This window comes from Piliocolobus tephrosceles, chromosome 7 (genome assembly GCF_002776525.5).
Source record: "Piliocolobus tephrosceles isolate RC106 chromosome 7, ASM277652v3, whole genome shotgun sequence".
Taxonomy (NCBI): domain Eukaryota; kingdom Metazoa; phylum Chordata; class Mammalia; order Primates; family Cercopithecidae; genus Piliocolobus; species Piliocolobus tephrosceles.
In genome coordinates, this window is record NC_045440.1 from 105901996 (window position 1) to 105921564 (window position 19569).

Consider the following 19569-nt stretch of genomic DNA (forward strand, 5'->3'; position numbering starts at 1 on the left):
GTGAACTGGAGGATATAACCCGTTTTATTTCAGTCCCAGAGGACTGAGTGACCTCGGATGACACGTGGGAGAGCGCTGTACATTCATGCATGTATATACGTGTATGTGATTTGTAACATATATATTATGTGGTTTATATAACAGATACATGACATAAACGTGTACCGGTAGAGCTGTAGAGAATTCTTTATAAAAAGTGACATAATAAAATGAATCAATAAATCTATATATATAGTATATATTGTATATAAAATATAAATGTAGCATGGTATATTAGAAAACATATATAAAACAAACAACACATATACTGTTTTATATATGATACGTAAGCACATATTTATATACTCTTAATTAAAATGTAACATTATATGATTTAATATTTTTCCCATTAAATTTTTTTAACAAAATGGGACATTATTATATACACAATTTTGTGTGTTTTTAGTTTAGGAATATACTGTGTATGCTTCATCTTTTCAGTAATATTCTTTAAGAAGATGATTGTTAATATATTTTTATATTATTTTGTTTGTTTTTGAGGCGGGGGTCTTACCATGTTTTTCAGACTAGCCTTGAACTCCTGGGTTAAAGTGATCCTCCTGCCTCAGCCTCCCAAGTAGTTAGGATTACAGGCACACACCACTGTACCCATCTATATTTTTATATTCTATATAGAGGTAACATAATTTGCTTAATCAGTCTCTTATTTTGGTTATTTGTTTCTGTTTTGAGTTTTTGCTATTATAGGTAATGCTGCTAATGAACTTTCTTATAAATAGAACTTAGATTCTGATTTCATACATCTTGCCAGCATCAGTCAGGGCCTGACAGGAAACAGGTGGCACGCTAAACCTGGGCAATTGAGGGGCATCTAATAAAAGAAAAGGTACAAAGGTGTAGGCTGAGTTTAGGGAAACCAGCCAGGGATGGTGCAGTGCCTCTGGGATATTACCGCCTCTAGAATATTTTGTTATTGCTTCATTTTTCATTCCTTTTATTACTCGTGAGGTCAAGTACTTTTTATATGTTTAATTTTCTTTTGTGAATTGCTTTTGCCCATCAGGGAGTTCATTTATTCTGCTTAGTTTGTGGAGTGTTTTATATTAACTATTGGTTTGTTTCCTCAAATATTTCAGTTGGTTTGTTATTTTTTATATGTGGTTCCTGTTGTTTTGATACACAGGAGTTTAAAATTTTTACATTGTCAAACTATTAATCTTTGCTTATATGTTTTAGAACGATGCCAATTTAATAAGACTCTATAAATGGAACTTATAGTCTATTTTATAGTTTCTTTTTAACCTCTAATTCTTATCATCTTAACCAGAGCTATAACTTTCATTATCAACTAACCATTTATGCTAAACCTGAAAAAACTGAATATGATTCTTCCCCCTAAAAAATCTTTACAAACATAGGTATCAACATGAATCATCATATTTCCTGACCTTGTGTTCTTCCATTATGGTTTCAAAGCAGAGAAGAGTAACTCTGGTTTTTTTTTTCTTTTCTTTTCTTTTTTTTTTTTTTTTTTAAGCAAATTCATCTTCTAGGTGATAAACTGCTTTTTTAAGGAGAATGCTTACCTGAGCCTTAGCAGACATGCCCTGACTTAACACATCTAAGTGAAGCTAGAGTATTTTTTCAAGAATCATCTTTATGATGTTCAAGATGAATTAAATGGAGGAAAAGTAGGTTTTAAAAATAAAATTAGGCTGGGCCCAGTGGCTGGCTGGGTGTGGTGGCTCACGCCTGTAATCCCAACACTTTGGGAGGCTGAGGCGGATGGATGACTTGAGGTCAGGAGTTCAAGACCAACCTGACCAAATGGTGAAACCCCATCTTTACTAAAAATATAAAGATTAGTTGGGCATGGTGGTGCATGCCTGTAGTCCCAGCTACTTGGGAGGCTGAGGCAGGAGAATTGCTTGAACCTGGGAGGCAGAGGTTGTAGTGAGCTGAGATCATACCACTGAACTCCAACCTGGGTGACAGAATAATATTCCATTTCAAAAAAATATAAATAAATAAAAATAAAATAAAATTAGGCCAGGTGTGATGGCTCATGCCTGTAATCCCAGCACTTTGGGAGGCTGAGGTGGGCAGATCACTTGAGGCCAGGAGTTCAAGACCAGCATGGCCAACATGGTGAAACCCCATCTCTACTAAAAATACAAAAAAATTAGCCAGTATGGTGGCGGGCGCCTGTAATCCCAGCTACTCGGGAGGCTAAGGCGGGAGAATTGCTTGAACCCAGGAAGGGGAGGCTGCAGTGAGCTGAGATTGCACCACTGTACTCCAGCTTGGGTGACAAAGCGAGACTCCATCTAAAAAAAAAAATAAAGTAAAATAAAATAAAAAATAAAAATAAAATCAGTTCGTAGACTATGATACAAATATAAAAGATAATATTAAGCATAGGCGGCCGGGCACGGTGGCTCAAGCCTGTAATCCCAGCACTTTGGGAGGCCGAGACGGGCGGATCACAAGGTCAGGAGATCGAGACCATCCTGGCTAACACGGTGAAACCCCGTCTCTACTAAAAATACAAAAACTAGCCGAGCGAGGCGGCGGGTGCCTGTAGTCCCAGCTACTGGGGAGGCTGAGGCAGGAGAATGCCGTAAACCTGGGAGGCAGAGCTTGCAGTGAGCTGAGATCCGGCCACTGCACTCCAGCCCGGGCGACAGAGTGAGACTCCGTCTCAAAAAAAAAAAAAAAAGAAAAGAAAAAAAAATTAAGCATAGGCTTGGGGCCAGTCATTCTGTGTTGCAGTCCAGCTTTACTACTTAACAAGCTGAATAGGAAAGAAACTTTTTCCTCTCTATACTGACACTCACTCTCATACTTCACTTCTGATACCAAACGTGTGGGGTTGTTTTCCTCCCACACATCCATTCTCCAGTGGACACCAGCTTGTCCTATATTTCAATCAATTCTGACACCATCCACCTGAAGTTAGCATCAGAACTCGCAAGTGAAGGGCTCAGTCCTGCAAGACGGGCTCCTACTTCGGGTCCCAGTCACAAGTACAGGCCTCCTGTGCTTCTGACCAAGGCTGTAAATCAGAGGTTTCCATAAGCCCCTTCTAGGGTTTGATCATTCATTAGAATGGCTCATAGAGCTCAGGGAAACACTTGAGTTTACCAGTTTGTTATAAAGGATATTACAAAGGATACAGAAGAACAACCAGAGGAGATTCTCTAAATGCCTTCCCAGCAATAAATATGCTCAACTAAAATTATATGCTCATAAATTGCTATCAGTATTTGGTAGTACCTGTCTAAAAAGACATTTTCATGGTTGAAATACATAAAATTTCATTACACATTAGTATTAACAGATGAACATTTGCAATAGATTTTGATGATAGGGAGCACCAATTTTTAACTCAATCAAAGTGTTACCCTCTCTCAATGAAATTTTTGTTTTTTTTTAAGACAAGGTCTCACTCTGTCTCCCAGGCTGGAATGCAGCGGCACAATCACAGCTCACTATAACCTCTACCTTCTGGGCTCAAGCAATCCTCCCTCCTCAGCCTCCTGAGTAGCTGGGACTATAGGCACACACTGCCATGCTTGGTTAATTTTTAAATTTTTTTGTAGAAACTCCTAGATTCAAGCAATCCTCCTGCCTCCACCTCCCAAAGTACTGGAGTCCAGGCATGAGCCACTGAGTCTGGCCTAAAAATGAAAAACTTCAATGAGGTTTAGTTGGGCCTCAGCATCAAGTATTTCCTCCTGTCTGATGGTTCTGTTGCGTGGAATCAATAAAACCCTGATTCCCACCTATGTGTGACTGCAAGTGTTCACAGCCCTTAACAACATGCTGGTACTCTCAGGATACCCTTCAATTAAACTAATCTAAATGCTTCAAAAGACAGATTTTTGTTGAAAAATTGAATCTACTGCCAACATGTCTTGTCATGAATACAAGTCCACTGTAGCATCCAAATCATAATAAACATTCAGATGATTAATATGTTCTGTTTACCACCCAGTGCCCTCACTCGCCAGTTACTGCACAGCTCACTATTATGCTGGGTTGATTTTAAGTGAATGGATAAATACAGACTGCATTTTTTTTTTTCCACTTCTTTTTTATATGGAACATTTCATGAATTTTCATGTCATCCTTGGGCAGCAGCCATGCTAATCTGTGTATCATTCCAACTTTAGGATGTTCGCTGCCAAAACGAGAACCAGATCTTAGTATTTTTAAGAAATGAGGGTAGAAGCCGGGCACAGTGGCTCATGTTTGTAATCCCAGCACTTGGGGAGGCTGAGGCGGGTGGATTACTTGAGGTCAGGAGTTCGAGACCAACCTGACAAACCTGACCAACATAATGAAACCCTGTCTCTACTAAAAATACAAAATTAGCCGGGCATGGTGGTGCTCACCTGTAATCCCACCTACTTAGGAGGCTGAGGCAGGAGGTTCGCTTGAACCCAGGAGGCGGAAGTTGTAGTGAGCAACAAACGACCTGGTTTGTAGGATTTGCCAATTACCATGGTGCAAATACTTCCACTACAGCCAATTTCAAGTTATTAGTGCGATATTTCTGAATATCAGGTTAAGAAGAGATGTGTACCATTGGATGAATGAGTATTTCTGAATATCAGGTTAAGAGATGTGTACTGTTGGCAGTGAGCTGAGATTGTGCCATTGCACTCTAGCCTAGACAACAAGAGTGAAACTCCATCTCAAAACAAAACAAAACGAAAAAGAAATGAGGGTAGAGCTATGATCTTTCTCATCCATATAGTTATAGGAAGGTCTTAGAAGCATATAGTACATACTCAATAAACAGTTGTTCATTGAATGAATAGATGAATGAGTTTTTTTTTTTCTCTAAAAAGGTTAGTCTGGTGGCACTAGTTTGTGATGTGGTGGTCTCCACCAAGTCACAGTCTGATGTGGAATATCTGAATATGCATGTTTGTATTTGCATGCGTTTATTACAGTTTTTAGAGACTGCATGTGAAATAGTGACCAAGAAAGGCTCTGGAGTCAGATTCCTTGGGTTTGAACCTCAGCTCTGGCATTTACTAGCTTCATGGCCTTGGAAAAACTGCTTAATTCTCTGTGCCTTAGTTTGCTTATCTGTAAAAGGAGGATAACAATAGCACTTACTTTATAGGATAATTGTAAAGATTAAAAGAGTTATTCATGCAAATAACATCATAAATTTGCTTAGTATAGTTCCTGCTGAGGCATCTATTTTTAGGCCTGACATAAGTTATTTGAAACCTAGTCATACCTCATGACCTTTGGCGCCTGGTTACATCTTCCCCTTCCAGTGTGATTATTTGTGCTATAGCCCCATTGTTCTGTCCCACTGATACAAAGCTCAACACAGCCCAGAACTGCTGGCCATAATCAACCTAATGGTCAATGCCAGAGTCATGGCTGTGGTGGCATGCACCTGTAGTCCCAACTACTCAGGAGGATGAGGCAGGAGAATCACTGGAGCCTGGGAGGTTGAGGCTTCAGTGAGCCATGATCCCACCACTGGACTTCAGCCTGGGTGACAGAACTGCGTGTTTTTTTGGTCTCAACAAACACTCAAAAAAGACGTAGTGAAACCCCTTGCTCCATCAGATGGCCGTGCTCACCGCCACCTACAGACTTCCTGTTGGCCTCCCACTGGGACCCCTAACCCTTCTGGGACCTTGTAAGTAATATGTATCATGAATTTTGGTTTCATTTCCTGATTGTGGCCTATCTGATGCACACACCTGAACCTAACTTTACCATCACCCACCCACACATCCCCACCCCCAACTCCTACCCCAGTGCTCTCCCACAGAGTGGCTAGCTTGGCTTATGGCCACTCTCAAGAGAGAGACCCGAAGACCAAATTAGAAAAAATTACAACCTAACTTGATAAAGGTTTGCCATTTAAAGCTGGTAAAATATAAAAAAGAAATGTAAATTGAAAGCAAGCTTACAAAATTCTCCAAGGAATCCTCAGATTGCAGAGGACATAGTCTGAAAAATACCAGTTTAAGAGAAAATGAATGAGAGGGTTTGTGCAGCTCAAAGCAAAATGATCTCCTCCTTTGATTTGCTTGCTCAATTAGTCTCAGAGGATGAGTGTCCGACATGTACGGAAAGATGTTTTTAATTGGAGAATAACCTGGAAACTTCACGCTACTGAGCTGTGTGTCAGAAACGGTAACAAAAAGCACTGAGGACTTACTCTGTGCCAGACCCTGAGACAAAGTATGTACTTAAATTTTCTCATTTAGTTCTCAGAAAATGCCCAATGAAACTGGTATTTTAACCCCATTTCCAGATGAAAAAGTCAAGGCTGATGGCCCAGTTGAAACTCCTTTGAATGAAGTGGAGGAGGCAGGATCTGTGTGATTTGAGAGTCCAGGCTCTGAGTCAGGACTGCCTCCCGGCAACACACAGCAGCAACAGAGTGCGAGTTTGGGGGAATGCCAAGACCTTCACCTTGAGGGTCTGCATGCCCTGCTCTCCAGAACCGAGGAGGAGCCTCACCCCCACCCACGGGTACTATAGCACTAGCTCATCCGCCCGGGGTCTCTTCTCTTCCCAGCGTAGGAGGTGGGTGTTCTCCTTGAATGTCAAAACACACAGCCCTTGGTTTCTGCATTTCCTTTGTCTTTGCCACCCACACCCACCCTCTCGCCTTGTACTTATTAACACCACAGGCTTACCCAGCACCTTTTATTTTTAGCATCTCAAAATGCTCGAACAAGACATTTTTCTTACTTTCATGTGCCTCTGCCTGGGAAAATCAGAATCACAAAGACTATTACCATCATAATGACTCCGATGGTTATGCAACAAACAATTCAAGATAAAAGGAGGGGAGAGGCCCTTCCAGGTTCTGGGGTTTGGGGGATGGATCCGGTTCAAAACACAGCTGCATCTCTGCTACCAAACCTGCTGACCTGGCCCTTGGGACTCGGGACTTGCTGATCTGTGTGAAACAGCTTCTTCCTGCCAGGGGTGTTATTGACGGGAGGGGAGGCCGGACAGCTGGGCTGCCTCGAAGTGATGCTCGCCTGTGTTAGCCATTTTAACAGTCATTTAAAATTCATTTCAAATACTAGGGATAGCAGTTTGTCACTTTCCCTGTTGTTTTTTCCCACAGACATATTAATATGGATGTGGCCAGCAGGTTCCAAGCTCTGAATTGTACTCATTAAGTCACAGCTGGCTGGGAATACGTGTCAATCCCAGACCTTTATTTCTCAAGCCGGTTTTATAATGAAATTAAAATGGACTCCTCCAGACACCCCCTTCCCTTGAAGCAAAGCATTTGCCCCTCTGGGGAGTGGATAGTGTTCTGATATGCTCTTTTTCTCAAAAGAAACGCGTAATTTCAGTAATTAAAACATTTAATTTGATGATTACCCTCACAAAAAGAAACTGCACAAATTAACCCTGGTAGGGGAACATTCCCTCCAGCTGTTTCGGCGAGGCCTTTTTTGCCCTCATCCGTGCCCTCCTTCCCTTTGAGGGAGCAGCCTACCTGCTTGGGATGTTCCCCCGTCACTCACCATATCCCAGTGTTCCCAGTGGAAGTGTGGCTGGCCAGATGGCCCCTGCTATTAGTCACTTTCCTCCGCTGAATTGCATGGCTTGACGTCTGAAACTCAGTATTTATTTGTAAAAGGAGCTAAGGAAAAAGCTGATTCATTGTTACTCCAGAGGAATTCCTTCAGGGAATGTAACACCCTTAAGAAGACCAGACGTCATGAAAGACATTTTGGCTTAAGCAGAACTAGCTGCCTAAGTGAACTCACCTGGGGAGCTTGTTAAACGAAGTGGTTCCTTGACCCCACCCTGGACCTACTGAAACAGGAAGGTCCCAGGAATCTGAATTTTAACAAGCTCCCAGGTGATTAATTCGCAACCTGGATTTTGGGAGCCACTGAGATGGGGGACACCCACTCATCATCAGCGTGGGGGTGGGGTGTAACTGTGAGTCACTCAGGGAATGACGGGGTGGGGGGGGGGTCTGACCTTTGATTGGGTGCAGCTGAGCTCACCTGACAGCCTGTGCTTCATTTGGAAATGACAAATTAGAAAACGATGTGCAATTAAGCTTTTCAAGAGGCAATTAATCATTTCACCCCCTCTTGTACCTCATAGCCAGCCTTTGCAACCCTGGGTAATCAGGAAAGTCACTGACACTCCCCATGTCATGTGGGCTGAAGGATGACAGAGCGGAAGCCCTCATATGTTGTCTGTCTGCCCTGAACAGGAGAACAGGCTGGGTGAGTCCTGCAGCCTCAGCCAGGCTGGGTCCTAACACTCAGGAGCTGCTGAAGAAGAGCGCAGGGTACTCATTTGCAGATGGTTTTGCTGTGGTTTCCAAATGCCATCCCAACCCTAGGCCTGAAGCTAGGCTGGCATACCAGAGCCACCTGGGGAGCAAACCAAAGACATAGATTCCTGTGCCACTGATTGGCTTGGAGGCTGAGCCCTGAAATCTGTATTGGTAGCGATCCTTCCTGGGATTTGGGAACCACTGTGAACAGACAGGACTGCCTGTTGGATCATGAAGTGATTAGAAATAAACCCACAGAGAAGTCGATGTAAAGAAAAGCAAAAGCTCCGATGGCAGGAGCTTTGAGTGATCCTGCAGCCCGTGGAGAACACCAGAGGGCCTAACAAGGGGAAGACAGTCAATGAGGACTGAAAAGAAAGACGCACCTTCCAAAGAGGCTATGTGATTCACAATTGCTTGGCTCCCATTTAGCACCGGGGAGCTTCCAGAAAATGATGGGGAGGGTGAGATGGAGAAGATTCTAATTGCACAGGCTGCTGTCTCTTGTGAGGGATTTTTAAAAGGGGGGTATTTCCAGTGCCGTGTAGTAAGTGGATGCTCCAGGGTGTGCTGAGGGGGCGGCGAACGCCCTGGTTTGTAATATTTACTGATTTCCTTGCCACCAGCATCACTTCACTGAACGTGGAGTTGGGAAGAGACCTGCGCAATCGGCTCTTTGTGTTGGCAGGCGCCTCCCCCAGCACACCTCTGGATGGTTCCCCGTCTTCAAAGAGGAGCTTCCTACAATTATCCCGCAGTATCTGCAGTAACATCACCAAAATGTGGCCATACTGGAATCCCTGAGGCGGAGTAGCTGGACCCGAGGGCTCGCTGATTGTGCGGTTGGGAGGAGGCTTCTAGCAGGCTTGCAGAGATCCGCTTTTGTTGCGCCAAGAGCTGATGCTTAATGGCCAAGCCTGCCTGAGGCAGAGCCTAGTTTCCTAAGGAAGTGGGGAGGAGCAGAGGAAGCAGGAGCTAAGAATTTCAGGTGGGGAACGGGCTCCTTTTGAATTCAGCTAGGAATCGCTCATAAAGTCGAAGAGTTCACCATATAGGAAATGGAGATGCTGCCGGCCGCCCCGGTACACTGACAAGCCGATTCTTCACAGTTAGCTGCAGCCAGAGGCAGAGGGCAGGCTCTGCACAACCTGAGCTGGAGTGGAATGGAAAATATCCAATTAATCATTCAAATTTGTGTCTAAGGAACCATGATGCTCAGTTATGAATTTCAAGCACTTTTAAAAACTGCTCTTGGGAGAGATGTAAAACCCGTCATGGAAATAAAATTAGCAAATATTTCCCCAAGTAAGTTAAAATGTGTCAGGTAAATAATGGGAAGGGAAGAAGAGGTTTCTGGGAAATACCCCATTTGCGTAACTGAAGAAACATTGTAGGAGGTGATGGGGGAACAACGCGCACAAAAATGCAGAGCCCGGCTTTGAGGGAAATATCTTTCCCCTTTTTCTTGGCCCTCATGGAGAGCGGCTTGGCTCTGAAATGGAAACCAGCTACTTAGTACAACTCAGTTCCTATGTCGCGTTACTGTGCTGAGCACATTAGGTGTGAAAAGCAAGGAGTGGAAAGAGCAGAAAACATGGACTGCCGTATTATCAAGTCCCTTTCTGTCTTGAGAACCCCTTCCCAGGGTGTGTGAGTGCTTTTGGGGTGGGGGTGAAGGCATGCTAGGAAAATACCATTTTATTTTTAAAAACAAGCAAACAAGATCCTGCCATGTAATGTGCTACTAAGAATATTTGCTCCTGGCATTGACTGTCAAGCAGTGGCATGCTGCAGCCAGCGTGCGTTGGCTCACAAAAGCCAACGGTACACATCTCTTCTTAACCTGATATTCAGAAATATCACACTGATAACTTGAAATTGGCCATAGTGGAAGTATTTACACCATGGTAATTGGCAAATCCTGCAAACCAGGTCATTTGTCCTTGGAGAACCGGTTGTTAAAGATCTGTCATCGCACAGCTGCTGGCAGGTTATCCTACTGAGAGACTGGATCATAACCAGGTGTCTTAGTCAGCTTGGGCTGCCATGACAAAATGCCACAGCCTGGGTGGCTGAAACAACAGCCATTTATTTCTCACAGTTCTGGAGGCTGAAAGTCCAAGAGTAAGGTGTCAGGGAGTTTGGTGTCTCCTGAGGTGAGGCCTCTTTCTTTGGCTTGCAGGCAATTGTCTTTTCTTTTCTTTCTTTTTTTTTTTTTTTTTTTTTGAGACAGTGTCTCACTTTGTCACCCAGGCTGGAGTGCAGTGGCATCATCTTGACTCATTGCAACCTCCGCTTCCTGGGTTCAAGCAATTCTTGTGCCTTAGCCTCTGAAGTAGCTGGGATTACAGATTACAGGCACCTGCCACCATGCCTAATTTTTTTTTTTTTTTTTGATATGAAGTCTTGCTCTGTTGCCCAGGCCAGAGTGCAGAGCGATTCTCCTGCCTTAGCCTCCAGAGTAGCTGGGATTACAGGCACACACCACCATGTCCAGTTAATTTTTGTACTCCCAAAATGCTGGGATTACAGACATGAGCCACTGTGCCCGGCCTAATTTTTGTATTTTTTAGTAGAGATGGGGTTTCACCATGTTGGCCAGGCTGATCTTGAACTCCTGACCTTAGGTGATCTGCCCACCTTTGCCTCTCAAAGTGCTAGGATTGCAGGCATGAGCCACCATGCCCAGCCGTGGTTGTCTTCTTGATGTGTCCTGGTGTGGCCTTTCTCTGTTCACACAAATCCCTGGCGTCTCCTCCTCTTCCTCTTCTTTTTTTTTTTTTTTTTTTTCCTTGAGACAGAGTCTCGCTCTGTTGCCCAGGTTGGAGTGCAGTGGCATGATCTCAGCTCACTGCAACCTCCACCTTCCTGGTTCAAGTTATTCTCCTGCCTCAGCCTCCTTAGTAGCTGGGATTATAGACATGCAGCATCATTCCTGGCTAAGTTTTGTATTTTTAGTAGAGACGAGGTTGCACCATGTTGGCCAGGCTGGTCTTGAACTCCTTACTTCAAGTGATCCACCTGCCTCGGCCTCCCAAAGTGCTGGGATTATAGGCATGAGCTACTGCACCTGGCCTCTTCCTTTTATAATGACAGCAGGCATGTTGGATTAGGGCCCTACCCTTATGACCTTGTTTAACCTTAATACCTCTTTAAAAGTCTCAGCTCCAAATACAGTTACATTGGGGGTTAGGACTTCAACACATTAATTTTGAGGGGACATAATTTAGTCTACAACACTATGTGACAGGCACTTGGGGAAGATGCATTTTATTTTCAGGGAAGCGGTATTTCAACTTCAAAGGGAGATAATTTCAAAGCATTTCAAACCCTCTAGCATGGTGGAGCAGGAAGGGGGAGCTTTCTGTGAAGTAAAGGAGTGTTCTTGCTGGCAGTGGTACTGTTAGCCACGTAGCTGTTAGGCAACAGTTGTCTGCTCCCAGGGAGCCCTGGAAACCCCTGATGCCAGATCCTGACTCTGGCAGGGAGAAAGGCAGTGGCCATTAGACTTGTTCCCAAAGATAGAACCATGAGGAAACACAGACTCTGAAATTTTCCATTTAAGTATGAGTAAATAAATTAGTAAAGACCCACTGAGCACCATAATGATAGCAATGACCTTTCCCAGCAGTAAGGAGTGAGCATGCGCAGCGTTGCAATCAGCATGAAGCTCAGGACTGTCTGACAGTTGTGGAGTGGACAGTCTCTCATCAGCTGTAACTCAGGAAGCAAGTAGCCTTGGTTATTGGTATCAGCTGTCTATGAGCAGGAGGGAAGCAAGCCTGAGAATGAATCCAACAGAGGGTAGAGAAATGAGCTAGAGTCTCAATTAAATAATGCCTGCCTCCCTGATATACGGACAAGTGGATTTTGTTTGTTAATTATGTAAGTTAATATGTTCCTTTTATTGTCTAGTCCATTTTTCATGGAGTTTTCTGTTCCTTACAATAAAAATGGTCTCAAGGGTGATCATCCAGGAGTGCTCTGTGTGTGTGTGTGGGAGGAGGGTGGTTTATGTAACCTGAGTGCACTGGTTCAGTGTGTCAGCGACATTATCATACATCTATTGAAATCACTCATTCTTTATCCAGCTCATCTAACAGCTAACACATCAGCATGAATAGAGAAGTAGGACTGAGTGCAAGCACCGACCTAGGTCCTACCTAGGACAGGGGTTGTCAGGCCCCTTGCGCTGTCTTCTTGAAGGTACTAGCAGTAGGAGAATCCTTGGAAACCTCCAAAAGGATACGTCCTGGCTCAGAGTCAGGAGAGCCAGGAGGGAAGCTGGTCCCATTCTGTGCAGAGCTTTGACAACTCCTGGCTTGCCAGGAGGGAATTGATGGGACAGGAGGAGGGACGGGTGCCCGGCAGAGCCCTCAAGAGCATGAGCCTTCCTTTCTGATCCTGATGGATCCCGCTGCCTGCCCTAGCTCTGCGCCACCCCTCTTTGCTTCTCCCCATCAGCACAGCCTCTGACCTGTTCCCCATCAATCCATTCATCCACCCTCACTGAGCCACAGACACTATGCTGGGTACTACCGATGTGGATGTGCGGAACAGGTCTAGGAACTGGCCAGGAGTGAGTCAGACATGTAAGTCTGAGGTCTGCTATGAGACAAAGGCCTGGGCACTTGGGGCACATTACAGGTGAACAGAAGAGGCCGACCCCAGGGAAGTGGTATTCAAGTTGAGATCTGAATGGTGAGTAGGGTTAGCTGAGTGGAGAGGGCTCAAAGTGTGGGGGATGGCAGAGAAACAGCTTTTCCAAGGCACTGAGGTGGAAAGGGCAAGGTGTGTCCCACCTCTACCATCAGTACTCACTTTCCCCTTGGGAACTTCTCCCACTGTCCCTAGCCCCATCACACCCACCCTGAATCTGAATGAGCCATGGAGCCATGGCCTGGTGGGAGGGGATGAGGAGTGAGGAAGAGCTCATAGGCTGGAAGAAGGTGAACAGGAAGTGTTAGGAGAACAGGAAGTGTTAGGAGAACAGGAAGTGTTAGGAGAACAGGAAGTGTTAGAAGTCCTCCCCAAGGTTAAAAAAAAAAAAAATTCAGCATGTTATCAAGGAAATGAGGGGGTTAGAGAGTAGCAGATTGTGATCAGAGAGTAGAATTTTCAAATTTCCAAATTTAAGATTTGGGCCAGGTGCAGTGGCTCACACCTATAATCCCAGCACTTCAGGAAGATGAGATAGGTCAGGAGTTCGAGACTAACCTGGCCAACATGTGGAAACCCCGTCTCTACTAAAAACACAAAAATATTAGCTGGGTGTGGTGGCATGCACCTGTAGTCCCAGCTACTCGGGAGGCTGAAGCAGGGGAATTGCTTGAACCCAGGAGGCAGAGGTTGTAGTGAGCCGAGATTGCACCACAGCACTCCAGCCAGGCAACAGAGTGAGACTTGGTCTCAAAAAAAAAAAAAAAAAAAAAAAAATTTAGGAAGTAAACTGTTTCAGGAGATGATAGAAGCTGATGAGATCTGGGAGGGAGGTGCTGAGGTGACAGTAATTGAAGGCGCGTAAATTAAAAAGCTGAGAACCTACCTAGATGCCAGCCTGGTAGCCGGCAGGAGTTGGTGGGGAGAGAGAGAATGATCTGCAGAGGAGAGGGTAGGAGAGTTGGATGGAAAGGCCCCATCCGCTACCACAGCCCCTCCTGCCCTGGTCATGACCATGAGAAATCCACGGGAAAGCCAGGCGAGGCTTGTTACAGGCTCTGGATATGCTCCTTCCTCCTTCCCTGCCTCTGATGGTGCAGGGGGACAGAACTTTGAGAAATACAAGGAAAACAACACTCCGGTTTTATTTATATAAGAGATCAACATTTGTTTGCAAGACTAAGGGTAAATGAAATTTTAACAGAGAAAGACAAACTCAGGCATTAGTAGTGGTCTGACTGTACCCTTGAAGGAGTAACTTGAACAGTATTGAGCACCTTTCTTTGGGTGGTGTCCACCATGGTTAAGCCCTGCAGCCTTCTGCTGGCCTCCCCAGTTATTTCTGGGAGCTCTGTGGGATGTCTCTAGAAGCTTACAACAGCCCTCGCCAGCCCTGCTAGTAGTCCATCAGTTTGCCCATCTCCTCCTCTGGCTTACTTTGTGGAGGTTCCTGGTCCTCTAGCCTAGAATTCATCCATGAATTTTTGGCCACATTCCCAGGGCAGTTCCAAAGTCTCTGACATCATTGCCAAGGGTGCCATCTCCCGGGGCTTCCAGCAGGGTTGCTGCCTCTAGCAGCTTCTCCAGAGCAGCAGTGCTCCCAGATGCCTCTGTTAACACAACTGGGACCTTTCCCAGGTCGGCTCTGGGCAACCAGGGCCACTGCTAATGTGCCAGAGCTTTGCTCTGATCTCTGGAACCTCCAAAGCATCAGAGCCATCCCATGTTTCATGTCAACGTGGGAAGACTGCTTCCCTCCTCATTGTGTGTGATTCAGCAGTTAGCTGGGGCGCCTCTGACCCTGGCGACTGATAAGCTAGGCCCCACTGCGGGATCTCAAGGCAGTCGCTGAGATCTGTAGAGGAGACTGGCATCTCACAGCCACCTCTCAGCCTGAGCTGCTGGTCACAGTTAGCTCTGCTCATGGCCCCTCCCCATCTCCCACGTGCAATCTTCTGTTCCATTCCAGCTTGATGCCACCTTGAACCTTAGCTCATGCTTTGATTTTTCTTGGAGAAAACTCCACTTATATAAGTGGTCTGTGAAATACGCTAGATGTTACTGAACATTTAGGAGCCAGACCTAACAAAATCCCTAAACGAATCATAACCTGGCTGAAGACAGGATCCTGCTACATATGATTTTTTCCATTTCTTTTCTCTTTTTTTGTGACAAAGTCTCGCTGTGTTGCCCAGACTGGTGGCTGGTCTGGACCTTTGGGGCTCAGGTGATCCTCCCACCTCACCCTTCCAAGTAGCTGGGACTACAGGTGTGCACCACTGTACTCCAGGTACATACAGTTCTTCCTCTTGTTCTTTCCTCCTCCTTCTCCTTCTCCTCCTCCTTCTTCTTCATCATCATCGTCATCATTGTCATTGTCGTCATCTTGTTCTGTCACCCAGGCTAAAGTGAAGAGGCATGACCACGGTTTACTGTAACCTCCATCTCACGGCCTCAGGTGATCTTCCCACTTCAGCCTCTCAAGTATCTGGGACTACAGGCGTGTGCTACCACGCCCAGCTGATTTTTAAATTTTTTTGTAGAGGCAGGGGTCTCCCTATGTTGCCCAGGCTGGTCTCCAACTCTTGGGCTCAAGTGATCCCTCTGCCTCAGCCTCCCAAAGTGCTGGGATTACAAGCATGAGCCACTATGCCTGGCCCAGTTTTGAAATTTCACTTATAACCGGGAAACTTCTCTCCTCCTTTTTTAATTTTTATTTATTTTTATTTAGAGATGGGGTTTTGCCATGTTGCCCAGGCTAGTTTTGAGCTCCTGAGCTACAGTGATCTCCCTGCCTTCGCCTCCCAAAGGGCTGGGATTAGAGGCATGAGCCACTGCACCCGGCCCTTCCTTCTTTGTTTTACACACTAACATGTGCATGCACACACATTATTCACAACTGGATTTTGAACTTTTAATTTTGACTTCCTACTCGTTTCAGATCCACAGTTGCTAATGACCTTTGAGGTATTTACTATAAGAATGAATGAATGGAATAATAAATTAGTGAATGGTGGAAACAGGAGCACCCTCATTGGAGAGCAGGTCCCAGAAGCTGTGAAGAACCCAGGGCTCCACAGTTACAGAGGGTGGTCCACAACAGCAGCCTTGCTTTCTGTGTTCGAGCCCCCTTGGCCCGTGTCCCCCAGTGCCAGGTTCCTAGAAGGGAGGACTTGGTTGGTCCAGCTGTTGTTGGGTTCTCTCTTGGTGCAGAAACTTGCACCCAGGGCAGGGGCAGGTCATGTTTTAGAAGGATTCCTGTCAGAGTTCCTCCCAACCTTCCTCCCAACCTTCCCCATGGGTAGGGGTTTAGTTTTTAAAGAAGGGAATTGCTGGGTGGACAGATTTCCCAAAAGCTCTGTAACAAAGTTCTGCAATGTGAGACTGAATTGCTTTAGGAAAAGCAAAGTGATTGTGGCTTTGAGGCACTGTGCAGTTAGAACTCCGAATTAAAGCCGCAAGTCTCAACATGTGATCCCCAAAACCCTTTCAGGGGTCTGAGAGGTCCTTCCTTCATCAATTGCACATCTGTGTAAGGCTGGATTTTCTTCTCTATTTACACCAAAAAAAATATTGCAACAGATTGAAGGCAGAAGATATTTCAGCTGCCCTCTGTGAAACCAGACATTAGAAAACGTTGTAAAAATGTAAAACAATGCCCCTGTTCTCAGTTTTTTTAAAAACACGATTCCCATAAAAAATGTTATTTGTGCTAACATGTAATGGATTCACTGTTATTGATTTTTAAATGAATACGTATTTTGTATATCTCTCAGTTTTAATTCCTGATATGATCCATATTGATAGATAAAATCTATGTAACAAAAAGCTCTTTGGGATCCTCGATAGTTGTTGAGGATGTCAAGTGGTCCTGACACCAAGAAATTTGAGACATTAAATGAGATGAAGAAGACAGGTTTCACACTCCCCTGTCTTCTTTTCTGTCCCCTCCTCCTCCTCGGGCCATCCAGTCCCACCACTCATAGAGACACTGGATCTTGTCCTCTCTCCAGCTTTTAGCACCAGGAGCCCCACCTTGTTCCCCTGCTGGGCTCCTGCGGGGAGTTGAGAAGGAGTCAGTGAGCAGAATGTACCTTAGACCCTGGGAGCTTTACCTAGAAAGCTGAGTCAGACAGAACAGTAGGTAAAAAGAGGGCTTTGGACTCCATGTTCTCTGCTTAAAAGCAACCCCAGCTGGAGGTAGAAAATTCGGGTAGAAAATCCATTCCCCATGCAGAGAACCCCTGGCAGAATGGCGCTCCTCTGTGAGGATGTTTTGTTCTGAAATGTTGGTATGCATTGACAAAGACAGTTGATGCTCCTCTACAAAATAAGCATCCACGCCACGCAAAGGAAAGCATTCTTGGCGAGAAATGTTCCTTTGGGAGAGAGGAAAACTTCTACTGCCAAGAGGAGAGAGGAGCTGTGAATCACTAGCGGGGCAGGTAGGAGGCAGCCCCACCCATCACAAGGTGGCTGCAGGCAGGACACAGGGGTGTCATGGAGCAGAAAAGCACTTTACTCCATCTGAACAAAAATGTGCGCAAGTCCAGCTCTACGTGTGCAGATAATGATCGAAGCAGGAAAACCGAAATCCTAATGTTTGAGTTCAATTTCTCTTTCATCTTTAAGGTCAAAGTCAAGAGAAATTTTCTTCTCAAGGATCATTACTCTTCCAAGACAAAGTGCTGACTGTCCATGCAGAGCCCTGGTTCTGCCACTTCCTGTGTGAATGTTCTGCCTTAATGTTCTTGGCTACAAAATGGGGATAATAACTGGCCGGGCGTGGTGACTCAAGCTTGTAGTCCTAGCACTTTGGGAGGCCAAGGCAGGCAGATCACAAGGTCAAGAGTTTGAGACCAGCCTGGCCAACATTGTGAAACCCTGTCTCTACTAAAAACACAAAAATTAGCCAGGCTTGGTGGTGGGCGCCTGTAATCCCAGCTATTTGGGAGGCTGAGGCAGGAGAACTGCTCGAACCCGGGAGGCGGGGGTTGCAGTGAGCCGTGATTGCACCACTGCACTCCAGCCTGGCTGACAGAGTGAGACTCCATCTCAGAAAAGAAAAAAAAAAATAGGGATAATAATAGTCCTACTTCATGAGGTCATTGTGAGGATTAGCCGGGCACAGACTCAAGCACTCATTACATGTGAAATACCATTATTAGTCAAGTAAGCATCTATTAAGAGATAGACAGTTGTAGTGGTGGTAGTGGTAAGAAGATAATATTTTTTCAACTCCCTCAAGCTAATCAGGCCACCAGCTGTGAAAGAAGCAAGTCCTTCTCTTCCTAAGTAGACATGAAAATGTGCTCTTATGTTTGAATGACTCCAGTGTGAAGTTGAAAAAAAAAATTCGGGGTCTCTGCTGTCATCAAGAATAATATAGAGAGCCGCTAATGATTTTTCTTGGAGAATTTGTGAGATGAAAGCAAGGCGGGGGAAACACACAAGTGCAGGTGAGATGGTAAGAGAGAGAAGAAGCTATAGTTGTCACAAAGAATTCAGAACTTCTAATAAGACTTCCAGCCAGGCATAGTGGCTCACACCTATAATCCCAGCACTTTGGGATGCCAAGGTGGGAATATCACTTGAGGCTAGGAGTTCGAGGCCACCCTGTACAACATAGCGAGATCCTGTTTCTAAAAAAACAAAAACAAAAACACACTCCTTACTACCCTTAGAGGTTGTAAGGAAGAAATGCAAGTTGCATCCCAGATATGGGTTCAGTCCTGGGCAAATCAGAGTGGCTGGTCAACCTAACACCCCCATCTACTCTTCAAATCTTTTGTTTTGTTTTGTTTTTGAGACAGAGTTTTGCTCTTGCCACCTAGGCAGGAGTGCAGTGGCGTGATCTCAGCTCATTGCAACCTTGGTGTCCCGGGTTCAAGCAATTCTCCTGCCTCAGCCTCCGAAGTAGCTGGGATTACAGGCATGTGCCACCATACCAGACTAATTTTTGTATTTTTAGTGGAGACGGGGTTTCACCATGTTGGCTAGTCTGGTCTCAAACTCCTGACCTCAGGCAATCCGCCTGCCTTGGCCTCCCAAACTGCTGGGATTACAGGCATGAGCCACCATGCCTGGCCTACTCCTCAAATCTTAATGAGGAACTTATTCATGTATTTATTTGGTATGTAAAATTCACATGATTCTTTCTCAATATCTTAATGATCCGCTGCAGGCAAAAGGAAAGCACACTCTGAACTGCTCTAGAGCTTTTAGACCCCACCAGGCAAAAGCAGCCTTTCCTCTGTAGCAACTTGGACCCTCAGGTTCATTTCTGTTGGGTGCAGCTGTAAGAGAATATATGAACACCCTCCTCCTCCTTATCCCTCACTGTATTTAGCAGGAAGATATTTGTTAAGGACCTTATGGGCCAGGGAGAAAAGGGGGAGAAAAAATTACACTAATTGGTGTGGTTGGTCATAGGCATATTGGCTATCTACACCAATAAGAGGGCATCTCAACCCAAACACAAGCCCTCATTTCTTCCATACTTATCTGCCTGGGGTGCTATAGCAGAGATTTTCTACTTGAGTAGGAAGTTGTCTGGATGACTTGAGTTTTCCGAAGCTAAAGTTCTGAGATTCTGGCACCAGCGA

General features: G+C 45.1%; 1 pseudogene; it reads right to left on the reverse strand.

Moving 5' to 3' along the window:
• Positions 1–4095: 4095 nt before the first annotated feature.
• LOC111551696 lies at positions 4096–4195 on the reverse strand (annotated as a pseudogene).
• Positions 4196–19569: the final 15374 nt, after the last annotated feature.